The sequence below is a fragment of the Polypterus senegalus genome, chromosome 3, assembly GCF_016835505.1.
Source record: "Polypterus senegalus isolate Bchr_013 chromosome 3, ASM1683550v1, whole genome shotgun sequence".
Lineage (NCBI taxonomy): Eukaryota > Metazoa > Chordata > Cladistia > Polypteriformes > Polypteridae > Polypterus > Polypterus senegalus.
The window spans coordinates 216,388,121-216,400,305 of record NC_053156.1 but is presented as its reverse complement, the minus strand read 5'-3'; the positions used below and the strand labels follow the sequence as shown (position 1 = coordinate 216,400,305).

Sequence of the window (12,185 nt, the reverse complement as noted above, 5' to 3'; positions counted from 1 at the left end):
TATTTGTATTAATGCTTTCATTTTTTGTAATTGTTGGTTTGTTTTCATGTCAGCATTACAATTGTACAATTTTTGTTAGCAAACAGTATGCAGTCCCTCATTAAAAATCTTCTATTACATGATCTTCTATTACATGTATTAGTGCTTTTCTATTATTTATTTAACATATTTTATATTTGATATACAATCTAACTTTTACCTTGTACTTTGTTCTTGAATTTTGAAAATCCCCACGTTATAAGGCAAGTTTGCCGCCCTGTATAAATACTGGAATTTTGACAGGAGTTTTAGTTAATTCTAGGCGTTGGCTTTACAAAAGTGTTATCAACAGAATCTATTGGTACTTCAGTCAATACACAACCAAAGATCTATTAAGTTGAAGTGTGCGCCACACGACCCGAGTCCCACAAAGATGTGAATATTAGTCTATGCTGAAGCATTTAATCAAGAAGGCAAAATGGCACAGTAACATTGCTTCAGATTTCGAGATTAAGTGCTTAAAACATACAAATACAGCCTAGCATCACCGCCCAGCAACCCACACAATCGTTTTGGTGCTGAATGAATACAAACGTCCGAACAAATGGACAAACGAATTCGGAAACACGGAAAAACCTGAGCTAAGTCGCCGAAGACGTGCCGCTGATCAGCAGTTCAGTTTAACCGAATGGACGAGTCATCAAAGTCTGCAAACTAAGAAAATATCCAAAAATGGGTCTGGGTTTAACTGGTCTGACCTTTCATTTTCCATTTTGGGGAAATTGCGTATATGGGCTCAGCTGATTTATGCTGCATCCCCACGCGATCTCAAACCGAAACAGTCGTCTATTCAAGGGTTCGCCTTCTTAAGTGAGCAGATATTTTCCTGCTGTGGGCAGTTTCGCTCTGAAACGACACCGCGGTCGCTCGCTCTTACTCATATAAGTGTATTTCACGGAATGTAAAACGGAGGGGGAGAATGAGGCCACATTTCCCAGACAGACTTACATCGCGACCGTTAAGCAGAATTCAGCCGGGCGGGACCACTCATGCAGCTACAGGTGAATCGTGACCTGGATCGCTGCCCTTTTCAACAGGTCAGAAATCGGTGATAAGTTTCTTTAAAAGTAAAGCCCCACTTTATCTGGGTGGCACACACACACGCGCGCGACACTCCCTTTCAACAGGGCACCATCACGAGTTACCGGGCCTAGAAATCGAAACTTTTCATTTCCGCAGGGCAACAACCTACATTGCCTGAAAGTCAGTTGGTATCAACAGAATCTATGGACCGCCCTTAATCTCGGGGTACAGGCTATGTATGTGCAGGACAGAACAAGAAAGTCAACTTCTTTTTTGTTGAAGGAAAAAGCAGTTCTGTTTACCAGTAAATAAGAGAACGCGACAAACTTTCTGTTGCACACCATATCTTACCACAAGATTCTGTCATTTAGTTGCAAACGGATCACCGATCGTTTTTTCAACAAGTATCCTCGAATCCAAAAAGAAGTGACTGCTCCTTCAACGCCCTATTATCAACAACTTGGCTCTGTCCATCTTCACACAACGCGAATTCAAGCAGTTATTTAACGCGTAAAATCACCACACCTCACTCCTTTAAGACGAAGTGAAAAAAAGTCCGCGCGCTAGGTGAACAAACAATTACGGTGTTAATCGATTTTATTACCTGCACAAACCCGCCGTAGCCCAGCCAAATCTCAAGTGGACTCACTGCTTTGGAATATCTGTCTTTAAATATAAAAATCATGTGACCAATCACATGCATGTCACCCTGAGGGCATTCACGTGACGACAACGGGCGGGGGACTTTGCGGCACTGGTGGAGCCAGGGGCTCAGCTGTAGACTCGTGGCTCAGTGTTATGAGGAAGTAAAACGGACTGATAAACAGTTAGGCTTATTTGTGGTTATGAATATACGTAAATTGGGTCTTAAGAACAGCGTTCCTCTGCTATAGGATTGTTCACTGTATAAGGTCCTTTCCTAGCGGTGCTACACATTTTTTCTCCAACCATAATTCTGCCGAAACCCTGTTTCCTCTCCTCCAGTTAACAAATAAGTTAACAAAAGTTTCAACAAGGTTAAGGATGTAAATTTATAATCTAAATCATAGGTGAATTATTCATCTAGGTTTCCATTTTTCTCACTGATATTGCAATAATCTGCGGGTTGGGGGGTGTAATTGGTTGAAGTACTCTCCATATATTGTGTCAGGGGGCTGCTCTATAGCTGTCCCTTTCAGGTATTCCAATACCCTCACACAGCCTGTGGCCACCTGAGGAGTGTTTCCCTCTCAGGTATGGACCTGGGCATGTTACACTGGCATTTTCTAAGAACCCTCGCCCTCTATCTGGGACATTCAAGGGGTGCAAGGTGATCTGGTAAGACATGGATGAAGCAAGCCATTGTGACCCCAATCGAGAGGTCCACCAGTGTTGGAGATAAACTATTTCTCTGTCTCAGGGTTGTGAGTCGCTTCTTCTACCAACTGGTGATACCAGTGTTATAAGCCCAGGAGTTTCTAGAGACTGAGGAATGGAATCTATCTTTAAGGTGATTGTCGGTGAGTGGCCCTTAAAGGACCTTTGGCATCTTTAGCAGCCATTTCCCTCATGTAGCAGCATGCACTGCCAGTTGCTTTGTCCCTTTGCCTGCTCATACATTACCATCTGCTCCACCTAACTCTACATGCCACATTATCACCCAGTTCCATGAGAAGATCCAAGGCCAGGGTCCACTTCCAAGTCTCACCAGTGGTCACACATCAGAGCCAAAGGGCTTTAGCAGCTGGAACACAAGGTCGAAGTGCTATCTAAGTGCTGTGTCTGTCACTGCTCACAGGACTGCTTTTAAGCAGCCTCCCTGAGGTATTCCTGCCCCCTCAGACAGTCCGCAGCCAACCGAGGAGCATGTCCCTCTTAGGTCTGGAACCAGCAGTGCTACACTGCCCTCCTCTCAGAAACCTCTCACTCAAGGTTAACACAAACTCCATCTGTTAGGACATTCATCTGTTGCAAGGTGGTCTGGTCTGCCTTGCCAGAAGTGAGCAGCTGTGAGTGTGATTAAAGGGTCCATCAGCATTAGTGTTAAATTAGTCCTCCATCTCAGGACCACCAATGTAATGCTCAGGGAGGAGTGAGAGACAAAGGAATGGATTCAGCCTGTCTTCAGTGTGTGTTGGTGAGTGGCCATTTTAAAAAGACCTTCTAAAAAAGCATCTTCAATGGCCACTTCTGCCTCGTCACTGAGATGTTTGGTGGTGACACATGATCTCCACTGCTTTGTCCCTTTGCCCACTCTTGCATGCTGCCTAACTCCATCAACACTATCCCCCACCTCCATTAGCCTACCAAAGGCCAAGATCTACATCCGAAGCTCACGTGGCCATACATAAGGGCTAATGACCTTAGCAGCTGGGAGACATGGTTAAAGTGCTCTCCAAGTGTTGTGTCAGGAATTCCCGATCCCCCTCAGCCACCTGAGGAGTGTGTCCCTCTCATGTTCAGACTCAGGGGAGCTACAAGATCTTTAGTGGCAGCTTCCCAAGCAAGGGGAAACCACTCCTGTTCTCCAGCAACTGCTTCTGTAGGATCTCCAAACATGTCAGGTCCTCCCAGTATGTTCTTGATATACCTGCATTCCTGCCACACTGGTCTATACCTGATACCACTCCTGTGTTAACTACAGAGTACATAATTTGCTGTTTCACATGGGTCTTCCAATACAGAGGATCCCCAGCTCTGAAGCTCTCCAAAGCCCATTGTCCTAATAAAAATATCAGACACCATAATTTTATTCTTTTACCTGCAGTTGTGTCCTTTTAGTTATACACCATAACTGTCAGAGAGTAGCTACAGAATGTCCTGTTGACTGAGACCAAAAGCCATCCCTTATTTCACCATTGACAGTCCATGCCAGGCTTACAAACTGGTATCACTGCATTTGTCAGAGTCTCCTTTGTGAGCAGGACTCTGAGGTTCTTAAAAACCTCCACTTGCAACATTTGTTCCTGCACTCACCATGAGGAAGTAGTTTACACTTTTTAAAGAACCGCAGTTTTACTTTTAGATGGTCAGATTTTCGTCACTTCCTTGTGACACTCAAGAGCTAATACTCAGTTATTTTGTCATATGGATCGAGTTTGTTTGGGAAGTTGGGGATCTTTATTAACAATCTAGTAGTCTTTGTTAATGTTGGTCCTTAACAGCCTATTAATCTGTTTACATAACAATGGTGATCCTCTACACCAATCACTAATCCTAGTCAGTTATTAGGAACCTATTGTGGCAGAAGTGAACACAACACAGGAATCCTGTGGAGAGCTGTTGTGAATTATATTCAAAGGTCGTTTCACACTGGAGCAATTCCACATTGACAATTAGCATGGCAGCATCTGTTCAGACAGCTGTTGATGGAAATCTGTGGATCAAACCTTGGTTATAAAATTTTAGGATAGCAGCACTACAATTTTGTCTGTTTTTATAGAGATAGAGAACAAGGCAGGGTATTAGCCCAATGTTAACCTTTCACTCTACACAATCTCAAGGTATTTTGCAACTTCACTGTCTGTAAGGTGCTACTTTTACTCATATGTATACAGTAATCTTGTGCAGTTTATTTAAATCCTCACAGTGAAGTACTTCTCCTGAGCTTTGTGTGAAGCTTACTCTTCAGTAGCATTCATTTTCTCCTGCTGCATTATTTTTCATTAATATTTTTTTGAAATGGGGTGGTTAGCATTGCTATGTCACTGAATCCTGAACCAGAGAACTGCCTCTGTGGAATATGGATTCTCCCCATTTGTCTTTGTGAGGGTTTCTGTGAATTACTTAGGTGTTTCTCTTATATCAAATAGATTGGTATATTTTATTAATTAATGACTCTAAATGGACAGATCTAAGTGACTGTAAGTGTTCATGAGTGTGTTTGGCCTGTAATAGGCTGTAATTTCATTCAGGGTTGGTTTGTACTCAGTTCTACTTTGGTTAAGCACTTGCTCTACAAAACCCTGAATGATATAAGTTGGTTAGAAAATGAATGTATGTTTAACGTGGGTGCAGGACCACTATAGTGGTGTGTGCTGGATGCAAAACTGCATTTTTTAAAGTGGCAGTGGAAACTGACATGCTTTATTCTCTTCACATTACTCATTTACTTGTAGAAGGCCAATTTAGAGTCAGCAACTTACCTACATTAACACATCTTCAAGAGGAAATCTGGAGTAAAATTAACAAAGGCCCATGAAGTACAGTAAACACTATGGAGAGGGATTCAAACAATCTGTGCCACCATGCTCCCTGGGTTTGTAACTAGCACCTTGTGTTGTCTGGCTTTGGCACATAAGTTGTTTTATTTTCTGCAATCTTTGCAAAATACCACTATGACCTAAATACACCTTGTAGCTATATGTCCAAAGAAGAGACAAATATGAGTGACTATGAACATGGGTGAGTGTGTATATTTTTACATTTATAGGGTCATCATTTTCACATGTACAGAGTACAGTGAAATTATTACATATTAAAATTCCAACATTTTACATTCTGCAATGGGCCAACATGAATTAGTATCGAAATTATTGTATTGTATTGTGTTTCTCAGGTGTATTTTTAATGCATCATACTTTCTATTAGTTAAGCTGTTTTTGAGGCTTGTTTTTGCATTATTTTTTCTCTCTCGCTACTTTTCAGGGTTTTTAATTTCCCTTTACCCATTTAACTCACTGATCATTAATGCACATCTATTTTTTTACAAGGATTGCTCTAAAGTGTTTGTAACATTTTGTATATTTTAGCAAAAAAAATGTCTGTGAGTACTTTTGCGATTAATTTGAAAAGTTCCACTTGCCTTAGGATATTCCACAATATGTGCCTGTTGGGTTCCATTAAGCCAAATTGTCAGTCATATAACTTCCAAAAAAGAGGTATTTACAGAATTGTTGTCTCATTATGAGGCTGAAGATGAAAGCTTTTGATAATAGATCATCTTGAAGAAGGTAACATGGATGCAATTATTTTAATCCAAGACCAAAAGATGGTGAAATGAATGACGTCATCCAACTTCTTTGAAACAGTGAAAACATGGCTGTGAGTGCTGGATTCATAATGGGGCAAGAAGGGGCTTTATGGTGTCTGGCACATTCACTGGGATGACATAGAAAAATGGGACATTAGCAAATATGTTTATTTATCCAGTGAGTATGTTCAAACATTTCTCTCTATTATAAAAAAAACAAAGGAGAAGAGACGTGATTTTTTCAGAGAAACACTTACACGTCCCGTGAGGCGAGACTTTGTGCCAAGAGATTTAAATACGCCCGTGGCCAGAAATAAAAGACAAACAGTAGATGACAAAGTAGAACATCGTAAAGAATTGAAAAACGTTGGTGCATTAAAATATGCAGAGCAGGTTAGAGATAATGGAAGTACGAAAATTCAAACTTTCAAAAAAAGGATAGTAAAGATCGCATTAGCGCAAACACACGGAAATTACTACTCGGTGAAATAACAGAACAGCGAAAAGAGATCGAATATATTTTTCGGATTTAAACTTTAAGTCAGAGACTTGTAGATTGTCTAATTAGTGTTGCCATCAGGGAAAAAAAGTAGTGTTTCTTCCCAGTGAAGAGGCTTATCCATGACAATTAAAAGATTAAAGAAAAAAATTACAATGCCCCACGAGAAAAGAGCTTATACAAAGAGATTTGGAAAAATCCTGTCCACATAACAACGCACACTGTTCAATCATTTCTCATTTGTGTGAATGCTATTGTCAGACACATTTCTTGTAGAGAGAAAGAAACAATATTCACTCACAGGCAGTTATATGTTGCGTTATCACAATCTAATTCCAAACATGGAATCAAAATTCAATGCGATAATGATGAAAAAGGTAAAAGTGAAAAGAGATTGAATATATGGACATACAGTAGCAGATATGACAGAAGTGCGCCGTGTGAGATGCAGGTCACGCGGCACTGCAGCAGCAGCAAGCCAGCAGCTGATTGAGCAAAGAGGAGGTAAAAAAAACTTATTTTGTTTCCCATTGTATCACCGTTTAAGAGGGGGTTTCAGAGGAGCGCCCGTGTCTCCTTGGGATACGTTCAGCCCCCCCTCTTCACAACATGAGCGGCAGAGATGCGAAATGGCTGGTGCGTAGCGAAGGCTGGGGGGAAGGAGGGTTTTGGTGGTTGGTGAGTAAAGTGTGCAGGAGGCAAAGCCCCCTAGTCTATAATAAATTACTAGCAATGAAATAATTGTGCTGCACCTTTCTGGCCAACTATCCTACCTTATTTACCCAAACTGCTACAATTAGAATTATTAAGAATCTGAAAGACTTGAAAAATTTAGAAAATATTAATGTATATGTGAATATATTTAATGTGAATTTTTTATTTTTTTTTATTTTTATTACTATTTAATTCAATATTGTTTCTTTGTATCAGTATACTGCTGCTGGATTATGTGAATTTCCCCTTGGGATTAATAAAGTATCTATCTATCTATCTATCTATCTATCTATCTATCTATCTATCTATCTATCTATCTATCTATCTATCTATCTATCTAATATATACTATATATATATGATATACATATTACTGTAATATTTTGGTAGGAACAAACATGGAGACAGCCAAAGGTATGGGGAGAAACACTGGGGTCCTCATTTATTGTACAGATGTATGAAAGAATTACACCATATTGAGAGACACTTCAATAATTAGATTATGCTCACTAGATGCAGGGAAGTGACACGGCCCTTTAGTTCCTCTTCTTGATTCTCACTTTCATTTTCTTTCTCTCTCTCTCTCTTTCATTAGAATGGGCCCATTTGCTGGTTTCATGTGGGTGTGGTTAGACCCCCTCAAGAGTGTATTCCTGCTGAGGAGAAAAATAGGCAAAGCATTGAGACTTCCAGTCTCTTGTTTCACTCCTCCCTTCATCTCATTAACATGTTTTAGCATAACAAAGCCCTGAGTTACATCCTTTTGACAATATGCACACACACACAGAAATACATAATGTTCTCAAATACCATTCAGTCATGGGGGACCAAGATCTATCGATAGATAGGTAGTACTTTATTTGTCCCTAGGGCGAAATGTAGAATTTTACAGAAGCTCAATAACTAATTAAATAAATAAATCTAACAAACAACAGCAACCCTGCTCAAATGCACACAAAAACATCTGACTTGGCTAAAGATAAAAAGAGAAGTCACGGTTACTGTGAAGCCATATACAGGCATATTATATGTTGGTACTCAGTTTTGTCTTCTTTCTCTCCTTTGCATCTACCTTCGGGGGATTAAGAGTGTGTCCCATAACTGAGCTTGCCCTTTTTAATTAGCTTGTTGATTCGGTGGGCCTCTCTTAAAAAGATGTTACCAGCCCAGCATATCACAGTGTAGAAAATAACACTGGCTATCACAGAGTTGTACAATTTATAAAGAATGGCACTACCTACATTAAAGTCTTGTAAGAAAAAAGAGCATGCTCTGCCATTTTTTTATACCTAGCAGCTTTGGACCCACACAGATGGGGTTCCAATCCATTACAATGCCCACTGTAGGTCCCACCCAGAAAAGGGTAATCAACCTAACACATACTTGTTTGGAATATGGGAGAAAAGATGGAACACTTGAAGAACAACCTACATAGACACATTGAATCTGCCTACACACTGCTGCCCCTGTCAATCACGTTGGATTGCTGGTCTACTTTCCACAGATACCCCATACAACACTCCATTTCTCATCTTCCTTTAACATAACTAAAACACTTATTACACCCCCTGGCTTTTCATCCTCTCACCAGTCAAGTACTTGCTAAATACACACCTTCCAACTTCAACTTCATTGGCCAGATGGTCTCGTGGGGATTTTAAACCCTGGTCATTAATGCTTGTTTGTATGCCTAAGCAATTACTTCTGTAGTCCCAGATAACACAGCCTCCTGGGGTTGTACAAACAGCACTCATCTTAGTGGCCACAGATGTTCCTTGCAATCCTAAAGCACCATACTGAGGAACAGATGGATTGTCCTCCTTGTACCCTTGTGGTGATTTAAATGCTCCAGTCAGTATATTGCCCTTTAATAGCTTAGTGGAGACCACCCAGAGAAATTGGAATTCCATCGCTTAAAATAGAATCCTGAATTTCTTTCTGTTGGTCACTTTTTGCTTATATGTCTTTTACAAGATATACACACACACACGGTTCTAACCCTCAGTCGAGGACTCTGAAATGGATTAGGCTGATTTAACATTGTGTATGTACCGTCTATATGTATGTGTTCAGTACATACAGAATGTAGCACACTGACTTCTATTTTGAATTGTATTGTAGTTGCAAATATCTACAGAGATGTCCTAAGTTGTGAAAACAGGAAGTGTGATTTACATAAAAAAGGAAGTGAAACACTCAGTTATTTTTCTTCTACATTTCTTCTGTATATATTGTATTTTGTGAGTTATTTTTCTTCTACATTTGTTCTGTATACAGTATATTGTATTTTGTGAAGGTTTAAAAATTCACAACTTTGTCAACTGCCTCTACATCAGGATTTTCTATTAATCACATCTACAAACACCTTTCCAGCATTTTGCTGAATACTGGGGGTCTCTCAGTCTAAGCAAAACTATACGTAAATAAAGTTAAACTTTACTGCTGTGGCATCATCACTAGTATTTTATTTTGAAGTAATTGAATACTCAAAAATATATTGTTCAGTAAGTAAGTGTCGTATGAACATGTAGTCTAAGCCAAATTGTAATGGAACTCTCACATTTTTTTTCTTAATCTTATAAATGTTCAGTATGTATTCCTTCTGGGTCTCATGTGGCGCGCATCATTTCTGTAGTTTACTAAATCCCAGACCCTTTGTAGTATATCACCATAGATGAATTAAGTGCTGTGATATATGGCCGGCCATTCATCCCAGCCAATACCCCCACGCCGCCAGGTGGAGCCCTCCCTGCAGCATGGAGGTGCCCTGAAGGCCAGCAGGGCATCATGGGCACTGGATTCTTTATTCACAGCCTTGCTGCATACCATGGGGGCTGATAGAAGACGCTACAGGGAGGAAGGATGGATGTTTTCCCTACACCTCGGAAGTACGTCTGAGTCACCTGGACAAGGGGAATGATGTGCTTCCAGGGTGAAGAAAAGGACTTTTTATCTGACCTCGAAGTGATAAGGAATCATGGACTGGGGATTGGAAACACTTCTGGGTCAGGGAATATAAAAGGACTCCCAGACGATGAGCTGAGCTGGGTGGAAGGGTGGCAACGTGTCTGGGAGTGGTGAATTGAGTATTGATTGTGTATTATGTTAATTTAATGAGTATTGTGGAGAGGAGGGTGCTCGTGCACTGTATTTGTCCAAATAAAGAAGATTATTGGACTTTTACCTGATGTCTGACGTCTTGGACAAGGGTTCAAGGGAGCGATAGAGGCCCAATCTGTCACAGTGCCAAAATCTAGAAAAAAATAAGGGTAACTCTTCTACTACTAGAACCATAGACAAATGGGATAAATTACCAACTAGTGTGGAAGACAGTGGGACTTTAGGGAACTTCAAATCTTGACTTGCTGCTATTTTATTGAAATTATGTGACTAGGATTGTCGAGCTTGTTAGACTGAATGGTCTGTTCTCATCACAATCATTCTAATATTCAGTTTTAGTGCATAATACATATTAATGTGACAATCAGCTACTGAGTAATACATTTTTAAAGAGTTCTTTTTGTTTTGCCTTGAATTATTATAAATCTGTTTCTGTAAATGTTAATGGACAAGAGTGTCAAGGCCTGCCCCTGCATCATAGGGTGCAAAGTGGGAACACAAACTCTGGACAGGGCACTAACCTATTACAGGGCCCGCCCAGCTAATGTGCACATCTTTGGGTTATTGAGAAGAAAACCAGAGTAGACAGAGGAAAAAAATAATGCAATCTAGTCCACATTTTAAGCGGTTTTACAATATATTTAAATACTGCCATCATTTCATTGATTCACATTCAGTTTTTTTTGCAGTTGGTTACATATTGTATATTTCTCAATACTGACTTGAATTTTTCAAAATTCTTTATACAGTGTCACATATCTTCAAATGGGAGACGACTTCAGGGCTTTTGTAATTTCACCCTGAATTGCCTCTCTTTTTTTTTCACCCTCAGACCAGCAGCTCCAATACTGCATGACAAGCCCCTTCCTCCAAGGCTAATGTAAATAGGGCACCACCACCAGAAACTCAGTGCCAAAAAAACACCGTCTGAAGAAGATGTGAAACATAAAAGATAAAATTATTCAAGACAGTGGCGTCTTTCAAAATATCAGCACTGTTTATCTGGCTGTTATTGACCAGATTTTGCTAGGAATTTTGGTAGCAGTGAAGCAGGTCCATAAGGTACCATTTGAATGGAGCTATGCCAGAGTGAAAGAGCAGTGGTGTCAGTATGTTCAGATATGCATTCACTTCATGAAGTCTGTTATAAAGTAATGGACTCAGTATATTTACTATATTTATTTAGTCAGTGTAATACATTACTGTATATACTCCACAATTCACTGTAGTATTCAGTAAACTGTATCACATTCCTGCTTATTGTGCAGTACGCATTGTGATATTTTACTGTATTGCACTGTATGTACTGTAAACCTTTTGCTTTTCCAGAGGATTCTATGATTGTGTTTTTGTTGATGAAGTATGGTTGAAAATAGATTAGGGCTACAACAGAAGTCCCAGGGCAATGGGGTGGAAACATCACAATTTGCGCAATAGGATAAAATGGGGTCACATACTATCATGTTGTGGTTGGGGCCTATAATGCAGCTCCCTGGTGTTCCTTGATGGGCTTACAGTGTGACTAATGGTGGGAGAAGCAATGAAGAAGCAGCAGTTGGAGAATGCTGTCATCATATGGGACAGTGTGAGATTCCATCATAGCAGAGCAGTTCAAGAGTAATTCTAAGCCCATCCAATGATATCAGTGGTGTATCTTCCACCATACTCCTCATTCCTCATTGCCATCAAGGAGTTTGTTTCAGCATAGTGGTGGAAGGTTTATGGCCATAAGCGATATGTAATGGCATCACTACAGAGACATGCCAAGCTTAGATTCATCACACAAACCTTTTTTTTCCCATGATGTCTGGCAAGGGATGATATTAACGTGTGATGTTAA

General features: G+C 40.1%; 1 protein-coding gene across 1 annotated transcript in view; it reads right to left on the bottom strand.

The window, feature by feature from the left end:
• Window positions 1-1,779, bottom strand: part of LOC120525837 (cathepsin B-like) — a 29,807-nt gene extending 28,028 nt beyond the window's left edge. The window contains exon 1 of the mRNA XM_039748451.1: window positions 1,667-1,779. The gene's annotated coding sequence lies outside the window, so the exon portion shown is untranslated. The remainder of the gene's footprint in view (window positions 1-1,666) is intronic.
• Window positions 1,780-12,185: the final 10,406 nt, after the last annotated feature.